Consider the following 9,750-nt stretch of genomic DNA (forward strand, 5'->3'; position numbering starts at 1 on the left):
GGTTTGGGTTCATCTCAGTGGGCCCATGGTTATTACTCCAGTTCCAAAATGTGTATTTGAAATAAACATACTTAGCAAATGGCAAAATCTCCACACAGGTTCCCTGACCCATGGAATGAGGGTTATTGTGGTAGCAAATGCCAAATGGAAGCCACTAAAATGGTTTTGCCTTTCACAATAGTAAACCAAGAGCAATACCACATAGATTGTAGTGATTAGTGTTGCTTAAGGGATGCAGAGGTGGTGATTTTTGCCACATCTTCTTTCAACTTGCCTATTTGGTCTGTGGAGAAAATAGATCTTAGAAAATGAAAGTAGATTGTTGCAAATGTAATCATGTGATTCTTCCAACTACAGCCACTGTTTCAGGCATTGATTCATTGCTAGAGCAAAGAAACACATTCTTTTGAATCTGTTATCCAGCTACTCCACTGGCAAATGCTTTTCTCTCTCTTCCTGTTATTATAGACTACAAGAAGTAGTTTTATTTCACCTGGAAGGATCAGCACTGCACCTTCACTGTTCTACCTCAGGGCTGTATTACCTCTCGTTCTCTTGACCTCGTGATCTGCCTGCCTCAGTCACCCAAAGTGCTGGGATTACAGGTGTGAGGCACTGCGCCTGGCCCTATGCCAATTTTTTGAGGGTTTTTAATCATAAAAGGATGTTGGATTTTATCAAATGTTTTTTCTGCATCTATTGAGATGATCATATGATTTTTGTTTTTAATTATGTTTATGTGATATATCACATTTATTGATTTGCGTATAGTGAACCATCCCTGCATCACTGGTGTAAAACCCCACTTGATCATGAAGTATTATCTTTTTGATATGCTGTTGGATTCTGTTAGCTAGTATTTTGTTGATGATTTTCTGCATCTATGTTCATCAGTGATATTGGTCTGTAGTTTTCTTATTTTGTTATGTCCTTTCCTGGTTTTGGTATTGGGGTGATACTGGCTTCATAGGATGATTTAGGGAGGATTTCCTCTTTATCTTTTGGAATAGTTTCTGTAGGACTGGTATCAATTCTTCTTTGAATGTCTGATAGAATTCAGCTGTGGATCCATTTGGTCCTGATCATTTTTTGTTGGTGTTGGCAATTTTTTTTTTTTTTTGAGACAGAGTCTCACACTGTCACCTGGGCTGGAGTGCAGTGGCGTGATCTCAGCTCACTGCAACCTCTGCCTCCTGAGTTCAAGCGATTCTCCTGCCTCAGCTTCCCAAGTAGCTGGGATTACAGGCACCCACCACTATGCCTGGTTTATTTTTTTGTATTTTTAGTAGAGAGAGGGTTTCACTATGTTGGCTGGGTTGATCTCGAACTCCTGACCTTGTGATCCGCCTGCCTCGGCCTCCCAAAGTGCTGGGATTACAGGCGTGAGGCATCATGGCTGGCCAGCAATATTTTTAAAAAACTACTGATTCAATCTTGCTGCTTGTTATTGGTCTGTTCAGGATTTCTATTTCTTCCTCATTTAATCTGGGAGGGTTGTATATTTCAAGGAATGCATCTGTCTTCTCTAGATTTTCTAGTTTGTGTACATAAAGGTGTTCATAGTAGCCTTGAATGATCTTTTGCATTTCTGTGGTAGCAGTTGTAATATGTCCAGTTTAATTTTTTTACTCTTTCATTTGTCAATGAGCACTTTGGTTGTTTCCATATGTTGGTTATTATAAATAATATTTGTAATGAACATGGGGGTGTAGATATCTTTACTAGGGGTTATTTCATTTCCTTTGGGTATATACCCAGAAGAGGCATTGCTGGATCATGTAATAGTTCTATTTTCAGTTTTTAAAGGAATCTCCATACTGTTTTTCACACTGGCTGCACCAATCTGCATTCCCACTAACAGCATACAAGGGTTCCCTTTTCTCTGTACCTCAGCAGACACTTACTTTTTCTCTTTTTGATAAAAGTCTTCCTAACAAGCATACGATGATATTTCATTTCATTGTTGTTTTAATTTGCATTTCGTTGATGATTAGTGACATTGAGCACCTTTTCTTATACCTGTTGGCCATTTTATGTCTTCTTTGAAGAAAGTCTATTCAGGTCCTTTACCCATTTTTAAATTAGATTATTCTTTTTTTATTTTTAGCTATTGAGCTGTGTAAGTTCCTTATATATTTTGGATATTAGCCCCTTATCTGATATATAGTTTGCAAATATTTTCTCCCAATCCATAGGCTGCCTTTTAATTTGGTTGATTATTTCCTTTGCTGTGTAAAAGCTTTTAAGTTTGATGTAGTCCCACTTGTTTACTTTTGCTTTTGCCGCTTGTGCCTATGGTGATCTATCCACAAAATCATTGCTGAGAACAATGTCAAGGAGCCTTCCCTCTATGTTTTCTTCTATAATTTTAGGTCTAATGTTTACATCTTTAATACTTTTAAAGTTTATTTTTGTATACGATGTAAGATAAAGATTCAGTTTTATTCTTTTGCATGTGGATAGCTCATTTTCCCAACATGATTTATTAAAGAAACTATCCATTCCTCCATGGCATCTTCTTGGTGCCCTTGTTGAAAACTAGTTGACCATATACTCCTGGGTTTATTTATTAACTCTCTATTCTGTTCCATTTGTTTATGTGTCTGTTTTTATGCCAGTACCATATTTTTTTGATTACTATAGTTTTATGGTAGATTTTGAGGTAAGGCAAGGTAATGCATGCAGCTTTGTGCATTTTGCTAAAGATTGCCCTGACTGGCCAGGCGCAGTGGTACACACCTGTAATCCCAGCACTTTGGGAGGCCAAGGTGGGTGGATTACTTGGGTTCAGGAGTTTGAGACCAGCCTGGGCAACATGGAGAAACCCCATCTCTACTAAGAATACAAAAATTAGCCAGTCTGCTGGTACATGCCTGTGGTCCCAGCTTCTCTGTAAATTGAGGCAGGAGAATCATTTGAGCCAGGGAGGTGAAGGTTGTAGTGTGCTGGGATTGTGCCACTGCACTCCAGCCTGGGTGACAGAGCGAGACCCTGATTCAAAAAGAAAAAAAAAAGACAAGAAAAAAGATTGCCTTCGTTATTAGGGGGCTTTTGTGATTCCATATTAATTTTATGTTTTTTTTTCTATTTTTGTGAAAAGTGATACTGAGCTTTTGATGGAGATTGCATTGACCCGTACTGGTCCATGGCCTGGGGGTTGGGGACTCTTGGATTAAAGGCTTAAATGTAAGACCTAAAACTATGAAACTAATAGACAAAAACATTGGAGAAACACTCTAGGACATTGGTCTAAGCAAAGATTTTTTTGGGTAAGACCTCAAAAGCACAGGTAACAAAAGCACAAATAGGCAAATGGGATTGCATCAAGCCAAAAAGCTTCTGTTGCAGTAAATAAAACAATCAATAAAATGAAGAGACAACCTACAAAATGGGAAAAAATATTTGTAAGCTATCAATCCAACAAGGGATTAATAACCAGAATATTTAAGAAACTCAAACAACTCAACAGTAAAAGAAAAAAATGATTAAAAAATGAGCTAAAGACCTGAATAGACATTTCTCAAAACATACACATGGCCAACAGGTGTATTTAAAAATGCTCAGTATTACTTATCATCAGGAAAATGCTAATCACCACCACAATGAGATATTATCTCACCATAGTTAGAATGGCTGTTATAGAAAGGACAAAAAATAACACATGCTGGTGAAAATGCAGAGAAAGGAGAAATATTGTAGACTGTAGTAGGAATGTAAAGTAGTACAAGCACTGTGAAAAACAGCATGGTGGTTCCTCCAAAACTTAAAGACAGAACTACCATATGATCCAGCAATTCCACTGCTAGGGATATATCCAAAAGATGGGAAATCTGTATACTGAAGACTACCTGCACTCCTGTGTTTATTGCAGCACTAGCACTATTCACAATAGCCAAGAGATAGAATCAACCTAGGTGTCCATCGAAGGATGAATGAATAAATAAGAAAATGTGGCATATATACACAATGGAATATTATTCAGCCATAAAAAGAATAAAATCCTGTCATCGCAGCAACATGGATGGAACTAGAAATCATTATGTTAAGTGAAATAGGCCAGGCACACAGTGACAACATTTTATGTTCTCACTCATTTGTGAGAGCTTAAAAAGTGGATCTAACGGAGGTAGAGAGTGGAATGGTGGTTACCGAGGCTGGGAAAGGAATGGTGGAGAGGGGGGTGAAGAGAAGTTGGTTAATGGCTACTAACATAGAGTTAGATAGAAGCCATAAGTTAAAATGTTTGCTAGTAGAGTAGGGTGACTACAGTTAACAACAATGTTATTAAGTATTTCAAAACAGCTAAGAAGTATAATGTTCCCAGCAGAAAGAAAAGATAAATGTTTGAGGTGAGGGATGTCTCAATAATGTTAATTTGATCATTACACATTGTATATATGTATCGAAATACTAAAATACCCCAAATATGTATAATAATTGTGTATTAATAAATATAATACAAAAATTCTAAGTTTTAGTTTTGTTCATCTTTTCTATTGTTTTTCTAGTATCGATTTATTTCTTCTCTGATCTTTATTTCATTTCTTCTACTAACTTTGGGCTTAGCTTGTTCTTTTCCTAGTTCCTTGAGGTATAACATTAGCTTATTTATTTGAGATCTTTCTTCCATTTTAATGTAGGTGTTTATTGCTATAATCTTCCCTCTTAGAACTGCTTTTATTGAATCCCATAATTTTGGGGATAGTTTGTTTCTATTTAGCTCATCTCAAGATATGTTTGTATTTCCATTTTGATTTCTTCTTTGATGCATTGGTTGTTCAGGAGCACACTGTTTAATTTACACATAGTTGTAAATTTTCCAAATTTACTCCTGTTTGCTGATTTCTAGTTTCATGCCATTTTGTCCACAAAATCTACTTGATTTGATTCAAATCTTCTTAAAGATGTTAAGACTTGGTTCAGGTGAGTCCTAGCAGCGGCGTCTTCTGAGGCTCTCTGTGCCCTCTTCTTTTCACTTCCGGAAACATGGCTTCAGGGGTGGCTGTCTCTGATGGTGTCATCGAGGTGTTCAAGGACATGAAGATGTGTAAGTCTTCAACGCCAGAGGAGGCGAAGAAGTGCAAGAGGTGGTGTTCTTCTGCCTGAGTGAGGACAAGAAGAACATTATCCTGGAGGAGGGCAAGGAGATCCTGGTGGACGATGTGGGCCAGACTGTCGACAACCTCTAAGCCACCTTTGTAAAGAAGCTGCCATATAAGGACTACTGCTACGCCCTCTATGATGCAACCTACGAGACCAAGGAGAGCAAGGAGGACCTGGTGTTTATCTTCTGGGCCCCTGAGTCTGCGCCCCTTAAGAGCAAAATAATCTATGCCAGCTCCAAGGACACCATCAAGAGGAAGCTGACAGGGATCAAGCATGCATTACAAGCAAACTGCTACGAGGAGGTCAAGGACCGCTGCACCCTGGCAGAGATGCTGGGGGGCAGTGCCGTCATCTCCCTGGAGGGCAAGCCTTTGTGAGCCCCTTCTGGCCCACTGCCTGGAGCATCTGGCAGCCCCACACCTGCCCTCGGGGGTTGCAGGCTGCCCCCTTCCTGCCAGACCGGAGGGGCTGGGGGGATCCCAGCAGAGGGAGGGCAATCCCTTCACCCCAGTTGCCAAACAGAACCCGCACCCCCTGGATTTTCCTCCTCCCTTCATCCCTGACGGTTCTGGCTTTCCCAAACTGCGTTTGATTTTCTGATTCCTCTTTGGTTGGAGCAGACCAAATTCCCCCCAGGAACTCCAGTTGTGGAGTGGCCTGTATTTTTTTTTTAACAACACCCCTACTCCCCACCTGTTCCTCCCCCTTCCCATGCTGCCAACTTCTAACCGCAATAGTGACTCTGTGATTGTCTGTTTAGTTCTATGCATAAATGGAATGTTGTGGAGATGACCCCTCCCTGTGCCAGCTGGTTCCTCTCCCTTTTCCCCTGGTCATTCTACTCATGGAAGCAGGGCCAGTAAGGGATCTTCGATTTAAAATAAATAAATAAATAAATAAATAAAAAGACAATAATAAAAAGGCTAAAAAAATGTTAAGGCTTGTTTTGTGGCCAAACATATGATCTTTCTGGAAAATATTCCATGTGCTGATGAAAAGAATGTGTATTTTGCAGCAGTTCGGTGAAATGGTCTGTAACTGTCAGGTCTATTTGGTCTAGCGTATAGTTTAACTTTGTTGATTTTCTGTCTGGATGGTCTGTTCACTACTGAGAGTGGGGTACTAAAGTCACCTACTATTACTGTACTGAAGTCTATGTCTTCCTTTAATTCTATGAATGTTTGCTTTATATACTTGGGTGCTCCACTATTGGGTGCATAGATATTTCTAATTGTTATATTCTCTCACTGAATTGACCTCTTTTAATCATTATATAATATCTTTCTTTGTCTCTTTTTACAGTTTTTTGACTTAAAGTCTATTTTGTCAGATTTTAATATAGCTACCCGTTCTCTTTAGTTTCCATTTTCATAGAAAATTTTTTTCCATCTCTCCACTTTCAGTCTCTGTGTGTCCTTAAAGCCAAGGTGATTCTCTTGTATGTAGCATATAGTTGAATCTTGTGTTTCTTTTAAATTCATTCAGCCACTCCATAGAATTTAATCCATTTACATTCAAGGTAATTATTCATAGATAAGGACCTGCTGCTGCTATTTCATTAGTTGTTTTCTGGTTACTTTGGTTTTCTTTTTTTTTTTCTTTTTTGAGACAGGGTCTTGAGCTGTCGCCCAGGCTGGAGAAGGATGGCATGACCTTGGCTCACTGAAGCCTTGACCTCCTGGGCTCAAGTGATCCTCCTGCCTCAGCCCCCGAGTATCTGGGACTACAGGTGTGTGACACCATGCCTGGCTAATTTTTAAATATTTTGTAGAGATAAGGTTTGCCATGTTGCCCAGGCTGGTCTCAAACTCCTGAGCTCAAGCAATCCACCCACCTTTACCTCCCAAAGTGCTGGGATTACAGTTGTGAGCCACCGTGCCTGGTGTTTACGATTACTTCATTGATCTTTTGCTATCTTCTTTTTCTTTTGCTGTTTTCCTTTGTCACTTGATGATTTTCAATAATCGTATGCTTTGATTCCTTTCTCTTCATCTTTTGTTTATTTGTATATGTGTTTTCTTTGTGGGTACTGTGAGGCTTACATACATCTTATAGTTATAACAAGTTATTTTGAGCAAAAAACAACTTAACTTTGATCACATCTTAAAAACTGTACACTTTTACTCCTTCCCCTCAAATTTTGTTTCTGATATCTGTGGAGCAACTCCATCTTGGATACTAATCTGCCATGCTGACTTCTGATTAACCCTTGTTAATCAGAGAAATGCCTCTAAGACCTCTACCTTAACTACTGTCAATCCTGGCCTTAAGTCAAAACAACCGTGATCATAAATTTTGCCCTTATACAGATTCACATAACATTTTTGCCTTTCCCTGAGGAGTTGACTTCAATTGTCCTACACATTCCTCCCTATGGTATATAAGCCTTGGGCCTGGAGAGTAATGGTGTGGAGATCCACCATCTCGTCTTGTGGCTGCTGGGACATGGCTTCTGCTTGTAAGACTCTATTAAATGTTTCTTTCTGAGAAACTAGATATGCCAGTCTCTTTCTTCAGCCTTTCAGCTTCTTTGGAATTTGGGGGTAGGTTTGCATACGCCTGCCCACTGCAGAACAATGTCACAATTTACATCTTTTTTTGTTTTGTTTTGTTGTTTCAAAAAAATTTTTTGTAGAGATAGGGTCTCATTATGTTGCCCAGGCTAGTCTCAAATCCTGGCCTCAAGTGATCCTCCTACCTTGGCCTCCAAAAGTGCTAGGATTAGAGATGTGAGCCACCATACCCAGACTACATCTTTTAAAATTGTGTTTTAGGTAACAAATTATTTTAGCTATAGTTATTTTAATACTTTTGTCTTTCAACTTTTATAGTATAGATAAAAATTATTTACATACCACCATTATAGTATTAGAGTATTCTGAACTTGACTATATATTTACTATTGCATTTTTTTCTTTCATATGTTTTCTTTTCTTTTTTTTTTAGATGGAATTTCACTCTGTCACTCACCCAGGCTGGAATGCAATGGTGTGATCTTGGCTCACTGCAATCTCTGCCTCCCAGGTTCAAACGATTTTCTTGCCCCAGACTCCCAAGTAGCTGGGATTACAGGCATGCACCACCACACCCAGCTAGTTTTTGTATTTTTAGTAGAGGTGGGGTTTCACCGTGTTGGCCAGACTGGTCTTGAACTCCTGACCTCAGGTGATCCACCCACCTTGGCCTCCCAAAGTGCTGGGATTACAGGCATGAGTGCCCAGCCCATATGTTTTCACTTTGTTAATGAGCATCCTTTGTTTTAACTCAAAGAACTTCATTTAGCAATTCTTCGAAGGCTCGTCTAGTGGTGATAAATTCCCTCAGCTTTTGTTTGTCTAGGAAAGTTTCATCTTTCCTTTATTTCTGAAGGATAGCTTTGCTGGTTATAGTATTCATGGCTGAAAGTTGTTTCTTTCAACACTTTGTATGTATCAATCCACTCCCTCCTGGCTTGCAAGTCTATGTTGAGAAGTCTGTTAGCCTTATGGAGTTTCCCTTGTATAAGTTTATTTTCTTTTGCTAGTTTCAAAATTCTCTGTAATTTTTGACAATTTGACTGTACTATTCCTCAGTATATTCTTCTTTGGGTTTATCTTTCTTGGGATTCTTTGAGCTTCATGAATCTAGATGTTCATCTCCTTCCCAAGACTTGGGGAGTTTCAGACAGGGATCTTTCTCCTTGGATTCTCACAATCTGTGCATTCATACACTTGAGGGTGTCCCCTAGGTTCCCTATGCTTTCTTCATTCTTTTTGTTGTTGTTGTTCCTCTAATTGGTTAATACTGAATGACCTGTCTTTGAGTTTTCTAATGTTTATTCTGCATGATTGAGTCTGCTGTTGAAGCTCTCTATTACACTTTTCTCGACTGTATCCTTCAGCTCCTGGATTTCTGTTAGGTTCCTTTTTCATGGTTACTATTTCTTTATTAAAGTCTCATTTTGTTCATGCAGTGTTTTCCTAATTTTATTTAGTTGTATATTTGTATTTTCTTGCATCTCCTTATGCTTATTTAAGATAAGTATTTTGAATTCTCTTTCAGGCAATTTGTAGATCTTCATTTATTTAGATTCCATTGCTGGAGCTTTATTAGTTTCCTTTGGTGGTATGATGTGTGCCTGATTCTACATTATCCATGTAGGTTTGCTTTGGTGTCTGCATTTGAAGGCATAAGCACCACTTCTAGTCTTTATAGATTGGTATCAGTAGGTTAAAGTAGGTTAAGAACTTCTATTAGGCTCTCAAGTTAATAAGATTGCCTCTGGGACCATGGTTGGAGCTAGGTCACATGGCGGCTTCTGTGTCTGCAGTGGGATCTGCAGATGGCAGGCCTGTTACCAGGAGCTCTAGTGGCATATGGATCCTTTCTGGTCCCTAAGGAGATTAGAATGTTTCTAGGACCTTGTTCCACAGGGCTGGTGCTTGGATGAAGATCCACTTCAGGGTCTGCAGACAGTGGGGCTGATACTAGGTATGCAGCCATGTATGGCTTCCTCTGTGTCCCTGGGAAGCTTCCTACTGGGTCACTTACTGGGTCTCTTGGCAGGCAGTACTATCCTGGTGCATGGCTGAGAGAGAATAGAATGAAGTCACAGGGTTATTTCAGTGTCCACAGCCAGACAGAGGTCAGCAAGCCTTTTCCACG

At 39.4% G+C, this 9,750-nt stretch overlaps 1 pseudogene; it reads left to right on the forward strand.

Annotated features, from left to right (window-relative positions):
- Positions 1-4,971: 4,971 nt before the first annotated feature.
- LOC129469125 (cofilin-1-like) lies at positions 4,972-5,936 on the forward strand (annotated as a pseudogene).
- Positions 5,937-9,750: the final 3,814 nt, after the last annotated feature.

The sequence above is a fragment of the Symphalangus syndactylus genome, chromosome 12, assembly GCF_028878055.3.
Source record: "Symphalangus syndactylus isolate Jambi chromosome 12, NHGRI_mSymSyn1-v2.1_pri, whole genome shotgun sequence".
In the NCBI taxonomy this organism is placed as follows: Eukaryota; Metazoa; Chordata; class Mammalia; order Primates; family Hylobatidae; genus Symphalangus; species Symphalangus syndactylus.